A 17,016-nucleotide genomic window follows, 5' to 3' on the forward strand; every position below is an offset into this window, starting at 1 on the left:
TATGTGCTAAACGGAGTTTTTTAGGACATTAGGTTAATAATGGGTAGTATCATAAATTAGAATCATGTATATGATACTGGTGTATGATACTATCTTCGTAGTGCATATTATCATAAATTAGTACCTTAGATGATCTTATTTATTATCATGCAATACATATATTACTACAATATTTATTATGGTACGATATCATGATATGATACTCGACCCTCCTTTTGCTCATTTAATTCTATGACACCTCATAAAAATTACCTAGTTGGCATGCATGATACTAGTTATGTACTCTCATTACAGGCAGCCTTACCAGAGTCCAGTACTAGAGTATTGGATAACAAAATGCATTTGTTTTCTGTAGTCTTCACTAGCCTTCCAACCTTTTACATGAGCACTTTAACTATGCCTGCTAGAATTCCAGAATGAATCAATAAATAGGCATCGTTTCTAGAGAAAATAGGGCATGGAGGATAGAGGCACTACCCTCATTGCTTGGGAAAAGATTTGCCTTCCCAAAGACCGAGGTGGGCTTGGAGTACTTGACCTTGAAATCCATAATAGATGTCTGCTCATGAAACATTTTCACAATTTTTTCCTTTGTGAAAATCTACCCAGCGTCAAGCTCATTTGGGATACTTATGATCCTAATGGGATTGTTTCTAATAGGCTAGTGGTTCCTTCTAGTGGGAAGGGATTTCTAAATTAATCCCTCAGTTCAAGCAAATGGCCAAATGAATTGTTGGAGAGGGCAATTCTATCATGATCTAGCAAGATGTTGGGTCAATGGAATTTTAAGGGAAAGCACACTGAATTATATACTTTCACTATCAACCATAATACTTTTGTTTAACAGTTTGCCCAGACACCAGGTCCCATTGACTTCTTCCACACCCCCATTGTCTTCCTAGGCTTTCCTACAACTCGAGGACCTCCAATGTATTACACAATTAATTCAGTTGATAGGGGTCCCTGACAAATGGAAGTACCCACGGGGAAATTCTTCATATCCTTCCATCAATATGTATAAGAGTTGCAGTGCAAGAACTCCTGCCCCACCGACTTTTAAGAGACTTTGCAAAAATGTTGCAATGCCGAGATACAAAATATTCTTCTAGTTGATTCTCCATGACAGACTTAATACAAATAATCTTCTTCATAGAAAAACCTTTCATCTACCTTCTTGTAATTGTGAGCTATGCCAATCTGAACTGGAGGAAACTATTTTGCACCTTCTCTGGGACTGCCCTTTTGCCTTGAATTGCTAGAGGAGACTAGAGGAGATGAACTGGGGTGAATATATCCTTTTTGAAGCATCTCATCCAACTACTTCTTCAAATCACCAATTCAAACGAAGGCACTCGATAATACTTCTTGTAGATTGGTGTTGTCCTAGGAATAAGATCTATAGAAAACTCAAACTCCTAGCCAGGTGGCATTCCTGATAGTTCTTCTGGAAATACTTATGGAAATTCACTGACCACTGGAATCAACTCCATACCTGTGGCGATAGCTGCATAAGCTATACCTCTCTTTCACATGGTTCTACTGGCAAAGAACGGAGCTGGTTGTCCCGAGGGATTTACCAATGTAACTTCTCTGGTTGCACAATTGATACAAACTTGATGTTTTTTTTAACCAATCCATCCCAAGAATAACATCCAACTTCTAGGATTCAATGGATACCAGAGATGCGGGGAAAATGATTCCATTGATTGATATTTCCATGCCCTAGCATATGATATTTGTCCTGAGCATGGATCCGGGGGATTGTACCACCATTATTTTGTCCAAAAGAGTATAGGAAAGCTGATGTTGGGCAACAAAACTCCACAAAATAAAAGAATGGGAAGCCTCGGAATCGAATAAAATTGTTGCAGGTTTGTTATTAATAGGAAACATACCAATGACCACCTCAGGTGCTTCTTGGGCTTCTTCTACAAAGATATGATGGACTTGCCATTGAGTATACTTCTGGTTGGGAAATTGTCCCACATTATTGACTTGCGGCTTGAGGTTCTTGGGGCACTGTCCGGCATAGTGCCCATTTGGCCACAGGAGTAACATGCGTTGTTACGCTGACAGTCTTCCTTCATGGGGGTCATAACAATATTGTTGAGCGATTCTCAGTCTTGGTGTTACCCTACTGGCAGTTTGGCTTGAACTCAAATTGGGGTTGCTGCCAAGTACGAGTCTTCTGGGAAACCTGCCCTTCCTTCTTGGGTTCAAACCTGCCTTTGTGGTCTTCATACGCAGACTTGTGATCATTGGCCAGCTTGTGTTCCCTTTCTGCAATGAGTGCCTTGTTCACCAAAGTTTGGAAGTCGGGGAAGTCCAACATATTGAGTGCACATCAGAAGGTATGATTGAGTCCTCCAAGGAACCGATCTATCTTCTGCTCTTCGGTGGCTACATAATGAGTGGAATAACAGGCCAAATGATTGAACTTGTTTAAATATTTTTCTCACAGTTGAGTTCCCTTGAGTCAGGGGAAGGAACTCTCGCTGCTTGACCTTTATGATACCGGCAGGAATATAATACTTGCAGCATTTATCTTTGAAGTTATCCCAAGTAACTTCATCTTCAGCAGGCCACATAAGTTTGGTGTTGTCCCACCAGATAGCAGCGGGCCCTTCGAGGTAATGAGTGGCGAAGGGTACTTTGACAGTTTCGTCAGTACGAGCAATTTCTAGCTTCATTTCAATGGTCCTCAACTAGTCATCGACTTCCATAGGATCTACTGCTTGACTGAAACTTGGCGGCTTGGTCCTCTGAAAATCTGACAACTTGGAGTGTGTACCATTATGATTATTCTGTCCAACCGTAGTCTGCAAGCTTCTCAAGAATTCCATCATGTCCTGATTTATCTTCTCCTCAAACATCTGCATGATCTTCTCTGTTGTGGGTGCTTGAGGTGGAGGAGTGGGTGTCTGTCATGGTTCTGGAGAATGTCCTGCTTGTCTGGCAGATCGACGAACTGGGATGTCATCGCAACCATGACTGCAGCTATCACACCTTGTCATCCTATATTTGTTTCCCAATATGAAGCATCGAGATGAGCAACATCCATAAAGGGAAAAATGAGAAGGCAAAGCAACAACCCCCAAAAGGCGAGGGAAAAACCAAGGTGGATAAAATAAAGCAACATAATTATACATAGCATCACACATCATACAAGGAAATACAACATCATAGATGGTACCACTCCGCTACATGCATACGATAGTACATCAACGTCATACTCGTCTACTCGTGATTGCAGTAATCGCACCGACAAGCTGAAGGTCCTGCTGGTGTCTCCTCGGTCTCGGACTTGGAATAGAACTTATGATGCTAAGAGAGACCTCCAAAGCAAAGGAAAGATGACGACGCTAACAAGATGGCTCTCCCTCAGAGTCTAGAACAGGGCAGCTCCGTAACATCGGAGTGGCTGGGGTAGCGAGAAGTATAGCCCACTCGGCTAGAGACTCATAAGGATGTTTATGGGCTTTACTTTACACTTTTATATCATTTTTGGGACTAACCTACTAACCGGAGACCCAGCCCGAATTGCTGTTTTTTTGCCTATTTCAGTGTTTCAAAGAAAAGGAATATCAAACGGAGTCCAAATGGAATAAAACCTTCGAGAGCGATCTTTTTGGAACAAACACAATCCAGGAGACTTAGAGTGCATGTCAAGCAGCAAACGAGGCGGCCACGAGGGTGCCCGACATGCCCTAGGGAGGTGGGCGCGCCGCCCACCCTCATGGGCCCCTTGTGGCTCAACCGACCTACTTCCTCCTCCTATATATATATCCACGTACCCCGAGAACATCGAAGAGCACCACGAAAAACTATTTCCAACACCGCAACTTTCTGTATCCGCGAGATCCCATCTTGGAGCCTTCGTCGGCGCTCCGTCGGAGGGGGAATCGACCATGGAGGGCCTCTACATCATCTCCAAGGCCTCTCCGATGAGTTGTGAGTAGTTTACCACAGACTTTCGGATCCATAGTTATTAACTAGATGGCTTCTTCTCTCTCTCTTTGAATCTCAATACCAAGTTCTCCTCGATCTTCTTGGAGATCTATTCGATGCAACTCTTTTTGCGGTGTGTTTGTCGAGATCCGAGGAATTGTGGGTTTATGATCAAGTTTATCTATGAGAAATATTTGAATCTCCTCTGAATTCTTTTATGTATGATTGGTTATCTTTGCAAGTCTATTCGAATTATCAGTTTGGTTTGGCCTACTAGATTGATCTTTCTTACAATGGGAGAAGTGCTTAGCTTTGGGTTCAATCTTGCGGTGTCCTTTCCCAGTGACAAGAGGGGCAGCAAGGCACGTATTGTATTGTTGCCATCGAGGATAAAAGATGGGGTTTATATCATATTGCTTGAGTTTATCCCTCTACATCATGTCATCTTTCTTAATGTGTTACTCTGTTCTTATGAACTTAATACTCTAGATGCAGGCAGGAGTCGGTCGATGTGTGGAGTAATAGTAGTAGATGCAAAATCGTTTCGGTCTACTTGTTGCGGACGTGATGCCTATATACATGATCATGCCTAGATATTCTCATAACTATGCACTTTTCTATCAGTTGCTCGACAGTAATTTGGTCACCCACCGTAATACTTATGCTATCTTGAGAGAAGCCACTAGTGAAACCTTTGGCCCACGGGTCTATCTTTTATCATATAAGTTTTCAATCTATCTTTATTTGCAATCTTTACTTTCCAATCTATATCATGAAAATACCAAAAATATTTATCTTGTTTTATTATCTCTATCAGATCTCACTTTCGCAAGTTACTCTGAAGGGATTGACAACCCCTTTATCGCGTTGGTTGCGAGGTTCTTGTTTGTTTGTGTAGGTACGAGGGACTTTTGAGGAGCCTCCTACTGGATTGATACCTTGGTTCTCAAAAACTGAGGGAAATACTTACGCAACTTTGCTGCATCACCCTTTCCTCTTCAAGGGAAAACCAACGCAGTGCTCAAGAGGATTTTTGGCGCCATTGCCGGGGAGGTCTTCACTGAAGTCAAGACATACCAAGTACCCATCACAAACTCATCTCCCTCGCATTACATTATTTGCCATTTGCCTCTCGTTTTCCTATCCCCCACTTCACCCTTGCCATTTTATTCGCCCTCTCTTTCCCGTTCGCCTCTCTATCTCGCTTGCCTTTTGTGTGCTTGTGTGTTGGATTGCTTGTCACGATGGCATAAGATAATACCAAATTGTGTGACTTTTCCAATACCAATAATAATGATTTCCTTAGCACTCCGATTGCTCCTCTTAATGATGCCGAATCTTGTGAAATCAATGCTGCTTTGTTGAATCTTGTTATGAAAGATCAATTCTCTGGCCTTCCTAGTGAAGATGCCGCTACTCATCTAAACAACTTTGTTGATTTGTGTGATATGCAAAAGAAGAAAGATATGGATAATGATATTGTTAAATTGAAGTTATTTCTGTTTTCATTTAGAGATCGTGCTAAAACTTGGTTTTTGTCTTTGCCTAAAAATAGTATTGATTCATGGAATAAGTACAAAGATGCTTTTATCTCTAAGTATTTTCCTCCCGCTAAGATCATCTCTCTAAGAACGATATTATGAATTTCAAAAAACTTGATCGTGAGCATGTTGCCAAATCTTGGGAAAGAATGAAATTAATGATTCGCAATTTCCCTACACATGGTTTGAATTTATGGATGATCATACAAAATTTCTATGCCAGATTGAATTTTGCTTCTAGAAATCTTTTAGATTCGGCCGCGGGAGGCACTTTTATGGAAATCACTTTAGGAGAAGCCACTAAACTCCTAGATAATATTATGGTTAGTTATTCTCAATGGCACACCGAAAGATCTACTAGTAAGAAAGTTCATGCAATAGAAGAAATTAATGTTTTGAGTGGAGAGATGGATGAACTTATGAAATTGTTTGCTACTAAGAGTGCTCCTATTGATCCTAATGATATGACTTTGTCTACTTTGATTGAGAATAATAATGAATCTATGGATGTGAATTTTGTTGGTAGGAATAATTTTGGTAACAATGCTTATAGAGGAAACTTTAATCCTAGGCCGTTTCCTAGTAATTCCTCTAATAATTATGGTAATTCCTACAATGACTCTTATGGAAATTTTAATAAGACGCCCTATGATTTTTAGAATAGTGTTAAAGAATTTATGATCTCTCAAAAGAATTTCAATGCTTTGCTTGAAGAAAAATTGCTTAAAGTTGATGAATTGGCTAGGAACATTCATACACTTTCTCTTGATGTTGATTCTTTGAAACTTAGATCTATTCCACCTAAGCATGATATCAATGAGTCTCTCAAAGCCATGAGAATTTCCATTGATGAGTGCAAAGAGAGAACCGCTAGGATTCGTGCTAAGAAAGATTGCTTTGTAAATGCGTGTTCTTCTAGTTTCCATGATAATAATGATGAAGATCTAAAAGTGATTGATGTGTCTCCTATTAAATCTTTGTTTTGCAATATGAATCTTGATAATGATGGGACTGGAGATGAGTCAACTTTAGTTAAAAGGCGTCCCAATGATTCGGAGTTTTTAGATCTTGATGCTAAATTTGGTAAAGGTGGGATTGGAGAGGTCAAACTTTACATATTAATGAACCCAGTATTATGGATTTCAAGGAATTTAATTATGATAATTATTCTTTAATAAATTGTATTTCTTTGTTACAATCCGTGTTGAATTCGCCTCATGCTTATAGTCAAAATAAAGCTTTTACCAAACATATTGTTGATGCTTTGATGCAATCTTATGAAGAAAAACTTGAATTGGAAGTTTCTATACCTAGAAAACTTTATGATGAGTGGGAACCTACTATCAAAATTAAAATTAAAGATCATGAATGCTATGCTTTATGTGATTTGGGTGCTAGTGTTTCCACGATTCCGAAAACTTTATGTGATGTGCTAGGTTTCCATGATTTTTGACGATTGCTCTTTAAACTTGCATCTTACGGATTCCTCTATTAAGAAACCTATGGGAAGGATTAATGATGTATTATTGTTGCAAATATGAATTATGTGCCCGTACATTTTATCGTTCTTGATATAAATTGCAATCTTTCATGTCCTATTATTCTTGGTAGACCTTTCCTTAGAACGATTGGTGCAATTATTGATATGAAGGAAGGGAATATTAGATTCCAATTTCCATTAAGCAAAGGCATGGAACACTTCCCTAGAAATAAAGTCAAATTACCTTATGAATCTATTATGTGAGCCACTTATGAATTGAATGCCAAAGATGGCAATACTTAGATCTATTCTCGCTTTTATGCCTAGCTAGGGGCGTTAAACGATAGCGATTGTTGGGAGGCAACCCAATTCTATTTTTGTTACTTGCTTTTTGCTTCTCTTTAGTAATAAATAAATCATCTAGCCTCTGTTTAGATGTGGTTTTATGTTTTAATTAGTGTTTGTGCCAAGTACAATCTATAGGATAACCTACGGTGTTAGTTAATTTGATTCTGCTGAAAAATAGAAACTTTTGCACGCACGAGAATAATTTTAATAAATAACATAAACGTGATTTTTAGTTGATTATTTTTGCAGTAGATCAATAGACAAATTTCCCATGACTTCCTAGTTTTGTAGGATTTTTAGAGTTACATAAGTATTCTAAAGTTACAGATTGCTACAAATGTTCTGTTTTTGACAGATTCTGTTTTTCGTGTGTTGTTTGCTTATTTTGATGCATCTATGGCTAGTATCGGGGGGTATGAACCATAGAGAAGTTGGAATACAGTTGGGTTAACACCAATATAAATAAATAATGTGTTCATTACAGTACCTTATGTGGCAGTTTTTCTTTCTTGCACTAACCGAGCTTATGAGATTTCCTGTTGAGTTTTGTGTTGTGAAGTTTTCAAGTTTTGGGTAAAGATTTGATGGACTATGGAATAAGGAGTAGCAATAGCCTAAGATTGGGGATTCCCATGGAACCCCAAGATAATTCAAGGACAACCAAAAGCCTAAGCTTGGGGATGCCCCGGACGGCATCCCCTCTTTCGTCTTCGTTTATCGGTAACTTTACTTGGAGCTATATTTTTATTCACCACATGATATGTGTTTTACTTGGAGCGTCTTGTATGATATGAGTCTTTGCTTTTTAGTTTACCACAATCATCCTTGATGTACACACCTTTTGGGAGAGACACACATGATTTGGAATTTATTAGAATACTCTATGTGCTTCACTTATATCTTTTGAGCTTGATAATTTTGCTCTAGTGCTTCACTTATATCTTTTTAGAGCACGACGGTGGCTTAATTTTATAGAAATTTTTGATATCTCATGCTTCACTTATATTATTTTGAGAGTCTTATAGAACAACATGGTATTTTCTATGGTTATAAAATTGGTCCTAGAATGATGGGCATCCAAGTTGGGTATAATAAAAACTATCATAGGAAGTGAATTGGATGCTATGATCAATTTGATGCTTGATAATTGTTTTCAGATATGGAGGTGGTGATATTAGAGTCATGCTAGTTGGGTAATTGTGAATTTAAAGAATACTTGTGTTGAAGTTGGCAAGTCCCATAGCATGCACGTATGGTAAAAGTTGTGTAACAAATTTGTTGCATGGGGTGCTCTTTTGATTGCCTTCCTTATGTGTGGAGGTCGGGATCGCGCGATGGTTAACTCCTACCAACCCTTCCCCTAGGAGCATGCGTAGTAGTACTTTGCTTCGAGGGCTAATAAAACTTTTGCAATAAGTATATGAGTTCTTTATGACTAATGTGAGTCCATGGATTATACGCACTCTTACCTTTCCATCATTGCTAGCCTCTTCGGTACCGTGCATTGCCCTTTCTCACCTTGAGAGTTGGTGCAAACTTCACCGGTGCATCCAAACCCTGTGATACAATACACTCTATCATACATAAACCTCCTTATATCTTCCTCAAAACAGCCACCATACCCACCTATTATGGCATTTCCATAGCCATTCCGAGATATATTGCCATGCAACTTTCCACCGTTCCGTTTATCATGAGACACATCATCATTGTCATATTGCCTTGCATGATCATGTAGTTGACATCGTATTTGTGGCAAAGCCACCATGCATAATTTTTCATACATGTCACTCTTGATTCATTGCCCATCCCGGTACACCGCCGGAGGCATTCATATGGAGTCATATCTTGTTCTAGTATCGAGTTTTAATTCATGAGTTGTAAATAAATAGAAGTGTGATGATCATCATGATTAGAGCATTGTCCCTTATAAAAAATGAAAGGCCAATAAAAAAAGAAAGGCAAAAAAAGGCCCAAAAAAAGAGAAGAAAATAAAAAAAGGGGGGACAATGTTACTATCTTTTTCCACACTTGTGCTTCAAAGTAGCACCATGTTCTTCATATAGAGAGTCTCATATGTTGTCACTTTCATATACTAGTGGGAACTTTTCATTATAGAACTTGGCTTGTATATTACAATGATGGGCTTCCTCAAAATGCCCTAGGTCTTCATGAGCAAGCAAGTTGGATGCACACCCACTTAGTTTCTTTTGTTGAGCTTTCATACATTTATAGCTCTAGTGCATCCGTTGCATGGCAATCCCTACTCCTCATGTTGACATCAATTGATGTGCATCTCCATAGCCCGTTGATTAGCCTCATCAACGTGAGACTTTCTCCTTTTTTGTCTTCTCCACACAACCTCCATCGTCATATTCTATTCCACCCAAAGTGTTATATCCATGGCTCATGCTCATGTATTGCATGAGAGTTGAAAAAAAGCTGAAGTGCTTTAAAAAGTATGAACCAATTGCTTGGCTGAAACCGGGGTTGTGCATGATGGGAGTATTTTTGTGTGATGAAAATGAAACATAGCCTAACTATATGATTTTGTAGGGATAAACTTTCTTTAGCCATGTTATTTTGAGAAGACATGATTGCTTTATTAGTATGCTTGAAGTATTACTATTTCTTATGTCAATATGAACTTTTGTCTTGAATCATTTGGATCTGAACATTCACGCCACAATAAATAAAATTACATTGAGAATTATGCTAGGTAGCATTCCACATCAAAAATTCTGTTTTTATCATTTACCTACTCGAGGACGAGCAGGAATTAAGCTTGGGGATGCTTGATACGTCTCCAACGTATCTATAATTTTTGATTGTTCCATGCTATTATATTACCCGTTTTGGATGTTTATGGGCTTTACTTTACACTTTTATATCATTTTTGGGACTAACCTACTAACCGGAGGCCCAGCCCGAATTGCTGATTTTTTTTTGCCTATTTTAGTGTTTCAAAGAAAAGCAATATCAAACGGAGTCCAAACGGAATGAAACCTTCGGGGGCGATCTTTTTGGAACAAACGCAATCCAGGAGACTTGGAGTGGACATCAAGCAACAAATGAGGCAGCCACGAGGGTGCCCGGTGCACCCTAGGGGGTGGGCATGCCCCCCACCCTCGTGGCTCAACCGAACTACTTCTTCCTCTTATATATATCCACATACCCAGAGAACATCCAAGAGCACCACGAAAAACTATTTCCACCGCCGCAACCTTCTGTATCCGCGAGATCCCATCTTGGAGCCATCATTGGTGCTCCGTCGGAGGGGGAATCGACCACGGAGGGCCTCTACATCATCTCCATGGCCTCTCCGATGAGTTGTGAGTAGTTTACCACAGACCTTTGGGTCCATAGTTATTAACTAGATGGCTTCTTCTCTCTCGTTGAATCTCAATACCAAGTTCTCCTCGATCTTCTTGGAGATCTATTCGATGTAACTCCTTTTGCGGTGTGTTTGTCGAGATCCGATGAATTGTGGGTTTATGATCAAGTTTATTTATGAGAAATATTTGAATCTCCTCTGAATTCTTTTATGTATGATTGGTTATCTTTGCAAGTCTCTTTGAATTATCAGTTTGGTTTGGCCTACTAGATTGATTTTTCTTGCAATGGGAGAAGTGCTTAGCTTTGGGTTCAATCTTGCGGTGTCCTTTCCCAGTGACAGCAGGGGCAGCAAGGCACGTATTGTATTGTTGCCATCGAGGATAAAATATGGGGTTTATATCATATTGCTTGAGTTTATCCCTCTACATCATGTCATCTTTCTTAATGTGTTACTCTGTTCTTATGAACTTAATACTCTAGATGCAGGCAGGAGTCGGTCGATGTGTGGAGTAATAGTAGTAGATGCAGAATCGTTTCGGTCTACTTGTTGCGAACGTGATGCCTATATACATGATCATGCCTAGATATTCTCATAACTATGCAATTTTCTATCAATTGCTCGATAGTAATTTGTGCACCCACCGTAATACTTATGCTATCTTGAGAGAATCCACTAGTGAAACATATGCCCCCCGGGTCTATCTTTTATTATATAAGTTTTCAATCTATCTTTATTTGCAATCTTTACTTTCCAATCTATATCATAAAAATACCAAAAATATTTATCTTGTTTTATTATCTCTATCAAATCTCACTTTTGCAAGTTACTATGAAGGGATTGACAACCCCTTTATCGCGTTGGTTGCGAGGTTCTTGTTTGTCTGTGTAGGTACGAGGGACTTTTGAGGAGCCTCCTACTGGATTGATACCTTGGTTCTCAAAAATTGAGGGAAATACTTACGCTACTTTGCTGCATCACCCTTTCCTCTTCAAGGGAAAACCAACGCAGTGCTCAAGTGGTAGTAGTCATAGTCGAGGTGTCAAACAGGTGAATCTCGTTGTGTTGCAAGTCGGTGGAGCCTCCACGAACTGGATCTCTTGGTCAGGTGTAGATGCAGTCCCGCCCTTGGAGGAGTGGGTGTAGGTGTCCACCAAGGTGCTATTGTGCATAATGACCTCCTCATGGTACTCATACACACCGTCTACAAGCTGCTCTCGATACACCTGGTACACAGGGTCATCACCGTCGGGTAGAGTCGTTGCCACCTGCTGCGAAGCAGGTGCGGAAAAGTGGAAGGTGTCAGCTTAGGCTGATACGGATATGGAATTAGTGCCATCTACACTCACAACATTAGTTGGTCAGCAGCAAAAGTAAACTATATGCATGCAATGCAACAACCAAGTGCAAATGCACACTCAAATCACCACAAAGGCTCCTATCTACCGCTTTCTAATGTGTCGGCTGTCTAGGGTGTCCTACAGTCAGCACGGCTCTGATACCAAGCGTTGTGGCACCCCGCCTCAGAGAAACCAGTTTACCTTGCATTGCCAACCTAGAGATCAAGTCTTTTGGCAACACACAACAACTTGGTACAGAAAATAACCGCTTTATTGATCTCTTGTGGATACATAGGTTCGATGATTACATGACAAGCGAGGCCAAGCGGCACACACGGTGCGGTTGCACTTATGTACATTATTTAGTAGACAACTTAGGGGCCTCGACAATAGGGAAACTCCTACTCGGCAGTGGAAGAACAAGGTAGCGAAACTTCACTTCACAAGGACACTACTAGGAAACGGCCTAGAATGCAAAGTACTGGTAGACATCAACTCCTTGCACGGCTTCTCTTGCATATAGCATGACATGCCATGTGAGTACTTTGAATGTACTCGCAAGCTCACAGCAAACAAAGCAAACATGACAAACAATAACAAGGCATTTAACATATTAAAGCATGAGCATGAACATGATGCTATCATTTATGATGTGTACGTGGATTATTGTCTTCTTTCAAAACTTCATCACACTTATCAGATTCACGAATTTCAAGCAAAACCTCATAAAGATAATCTAGTGCACTCAACTCACTAGCAATTGGTTCATCATAATTGGATCTCTTAAAAAATTAGTGAGTGAATGAGGATCCATATCAATAGATTTTTAGCAAGCGAAGATGCAAGAAAAATAGAAGACACATGGCACAAGCAAAGATAGCAAACAAAAGAAGAACGAAAGAAGGCCGAATAAAAAAGACTAATCTTTTTGAAAATCGTTTTAGAATTGGGGGAGAGGAAGGATAATGTAATGCAAGAGATGAGAGTTTTATGATGGGTACTTGGTATGTCTTGACTTGGCGTAGATCTCCCCGACAACGGCGCCATAAATTCTTCCTTCTACTTCTTGAGCTTGCGTTGGTTTTTTCCTTGAAGAGGAAGGGTGATGCAACAAAGTAGAGATAAGTATTTCTCTCAATTAGAGAACCAAGGTATCAATCCAGTAGAGACAACACACAAATCACCAAGACCTGCACAAACAATCGAACAACTTGCACCCAACACGATAAAAGGGGTTGTCAATCCCTTCACGGTTACTTGCAAAAGTGAGATCTGATAGAGATAGAATAAACTAAACAAAATATAAAGTAAATATTTTTGGTTTATAGATTCGAAAGTAAAAGATTGCAAAATAGTAGATCGGAAACTTATATGATAGAAAATAGTAGATCGGAAACTAATATGATGGAAAATAGACCCGGGGGCCATAGGTTTCACTAGTGGCTTCTCTCAAGATAGCAAATAATACGGTGGGTGAACAAATTACTGTCGAGAAATTGATAGAATAGCGCAAAGTTATGACAATATCTAAGGTAATGATTATGAAATATAGGCATCACGTTCGTGTCAAGTAGACCAAAACAATTCTGCATCTACTACTATTACTCCATACATCGACCGACTCCTGCCTGCATCTAGAGTATTAAGTTCATGAAGAACAGAGTAACACATTAAGTAAGATGACATGATGTAGAGGAATAAACTCAAGCAATATGATGTAAACCCCATCTTTTTATCCTCGATGGCTACAATACAATACATACCTTGCTGCCCCTACTGTCACTAGGAAAGGACACTTCAAGATTGAACCCAAAGCTAAGAACTTCTCCCATTGCAAGAAAAACCAAACTAGTTGGCCAAACTAAACCAATAGTTCAAAGAGAATTACAAAGATATCAAATCATGTATATAAGAATTCAGAGAAGATTCGAATAATATTCATAGATAAGCTGATCATAAATCCACAATTCATCCGATGTCGACATACACACCGCAAAAGAAGATTACATCGGATAGATCTCCAAGAACATCGAGGAGAACATGGTATTGAGAATCAAAGAGAGAGAAGAAGCCATCTAGCTACTAGCTATGGACCCTTAGGTCTGAGGTAAAAAACTCACGCTTCATCAGAAGGGCAATAGAGTTGATGTAGAAGCCCTCCATGATTGAATCCCCCTCCGATAGGATGCCGAAAAAGGCCCCTAGATGGGATCTGATGCAGCTTGAACTACGTCGGTATTTCCCCAAAGAGGGAGGGATGATGCAACACAGCAACGGTAGGTATTTCCCTTAGTGATAAGACCAAGGTTACCGAACAAATAGGAGAACCAAGCAACACTACGTAAACGGTACCTGCACACAGAGAACAAATACTTGCAACCCGACGTGTTAAAGGGGTTGTCAATCCCTTTCGGGCAACGGTGCCAGAAATTAGCGAGTTGACGGGAGATTAATTGTAATAAATTGATAGATGCAATATAAAAGCAAATAAAATTCAGCGAGGTATTTTTTGTTTTTGGATTAATAGATATGAAAATAAAAGCAAATAAAAATAGATCTCGAAGGTAGATATAATAAAGAAGAGACACGGGGGCCGTAGATTTCACTAGTGGCTTCTCTCGAGAAAAATAGCATACGATGGGTAAACAAATTACTGTTGGGCAATTGATAGAACTTCAAATAATCATGACGATATCCATGCAATGATCATTATATATGCATCACGTCCAAGATTAGTAGACTGACTCCTGCCTACATATACTACTATTACTCCACACATCGACCGCTATCCAGCATGCATCTAGTGTATTAAGTTCATGGAGAAACAGAGTAATGCAATAAGAACGATGACATTATGTAGACAAGATCTATTTATGTAGAAATAAACCCCATCTTGTTATCCTTAATAGCAACGATACATACGTGACGGTTCCCCTTCTGTCAGTGGGATCAAGTACCATAACATCGAACCCATCACAAAGCATCTCTTCCCATGGCAAGAAAAATCGATCTAGTCGGCCTAACTAAACCAAAGATTCGAAGAAGAAATACGAGGCTATAAGTAATCATGCATATAAGAGATCAAAATACTCAAATAACTTTCATGGATAAAAACATAGATCTGATCATAAACTCAAAGTTCATCGGATCCCAACAAACACACCGCAAAAAGAGTTACATCAAATAGATCTCCAAGAGAGCATTGTATTGAGAATCAAGAGAGAGAGAGAGAGAGAGAGAGAGAGGAAGCCATCTAGCTACTACGGACCCATAGGTCTACAATGAACTACTCACGCATCATCGGAGAGGCACCAATGAGGCTGATGAACCCCTCTGTGATGGTGTTTAGTTTGGATCTGGTGGTTCTGGAACTTGCGGGGGCCGAAATTGATTTTCGTCGACTCCCCTAGAGTTTCTGAATATTTGGGTATTTATAGAGCAAAGAAGCGGTGCGGGAGGCGGCCGAGGTGGGCACAACCCACATGGGCGTGCCTGGGCCCCCAGGCGCACCCTGGTGGGTTTTGCTCCTCTGGGAGCTCCCCTCAGGTACTTTCATGGCCCAATAGGTGTCTTCTGGTCCAGAAACAATCCACAAAAAGTTTTGCTGCATTTGGACTCGTTTGCTATTGATTTCCCGCGATGTAAAAAACAAGCAGAAAACAGCAACTGGCACTTGGCACTATGTCAATAGGTTAGTCCCAAAAAATGATATAAAGTTGCTATAAAATGATTGTAAAACATCCAAGAATAATAATATAATAGCATGGAACAATCAAAAATTATAGATACGTTGGAGACGTATCAGCATCCCCAAGCTTAATTCCTGCTCGTGCTCGAGTAGGTAAATGATAAAAACAGAATTTTTGATGTGGAATGTTCCCTAACATGTTCATCACATATTCTTTTCTTTGTAGCATGGACATTTGGACTTTCATATGATTCAAAGCAATAGTCTAGTTTTGACATGAAGACTTTAATACTCAAGCATATCAACAAGTAAGCATGTCTTTCAAAATATCAACACTAAAGCAAGTTATCCCTAGCCCATTATGCTCAATCATTGATCCATTCATGAAACACACTCGCATATTAGCTACGCCCAATGCTCAAGTACGATCATAGTGCCCCTTAGTTGGTGCTTTATAAGAGAAGATCGAGACTCAAGTAAAAATAAAAATTGCATAAAATAAAGAAAGGCCCTTCGCAGAGGGAAGTAGGGGTTTGTAGAGGTGCCACAACTCAAAGCAAAAAAATAGAGATAAATCATTTTGGGTGGCATGCTTTTCCTGTCAACAAAAACAATCGAGTATTTCCCAATACTTTCCATGCTAGATATATCATAGGCGGTTTCCAAACAGAAAATAAAGTTTATTCCTTTTTCCACCATACTTTACTTTCCATGGCTAATCGTATGCACGGGTGCCTTCCATACCAACACTTTCCAAGGAATTTATTATTTGACAACATAAAGTAAATTCATTTTTCATTTCGGGACTGGGCATCCCTAATACATTTGTCGTAGTCTCATGCAATGACAAATGAATAAACAGTCATCTTGAGAATAACACATCTAGCATGGAAATATATCATCCACCCCCTACCGTTTCATGAGCGGTACGAGCACACAAAAGAGAAATATATTTTGAAAATTAGAGGTGGCACATACAAATTTGCTTAGAACGGCAAAATAATACCGCATATAGGTAGGTATAGTGGACTCATGTGGCAAAAACTGGTTTAAAGGATTTTGGATGCACAAGTAGTGATCATACTTAGTGCAAATGAAGTCTAGCAAAAGATTGTGAAGCATCCAACCAAGAAATGAAAAATCTCATAAGCGAGCATTAAGCATAACTAACACCGAATAATTTACCACAAGTAGGATGTAATTTCATTGCATAACTATTAACTTTCGTGCTTGCATAGGGAATCACAAACCTTAACACCAATATGCTTACTAAAGCATAATTACTCATCAGCATGACTCACATACTACTATCATAATATCTCAAAATTATTACAAAG

Source organism: Triticum dicoccoides, chromosome 4B, assembly GCF_002162155.2.
Source record: "Triticum dicoccoides isolate Atlit2015 ecotype Zavitan chromosome 4B, WEW_v2.0, whole genome shotgun sequence".
Lineage (NCBI taxonomy): Eukaryota > Viridiplantae > Streptophyta > Magnoliopsida > Poales > Poaceae > Triticum > Triticum dicoccoides.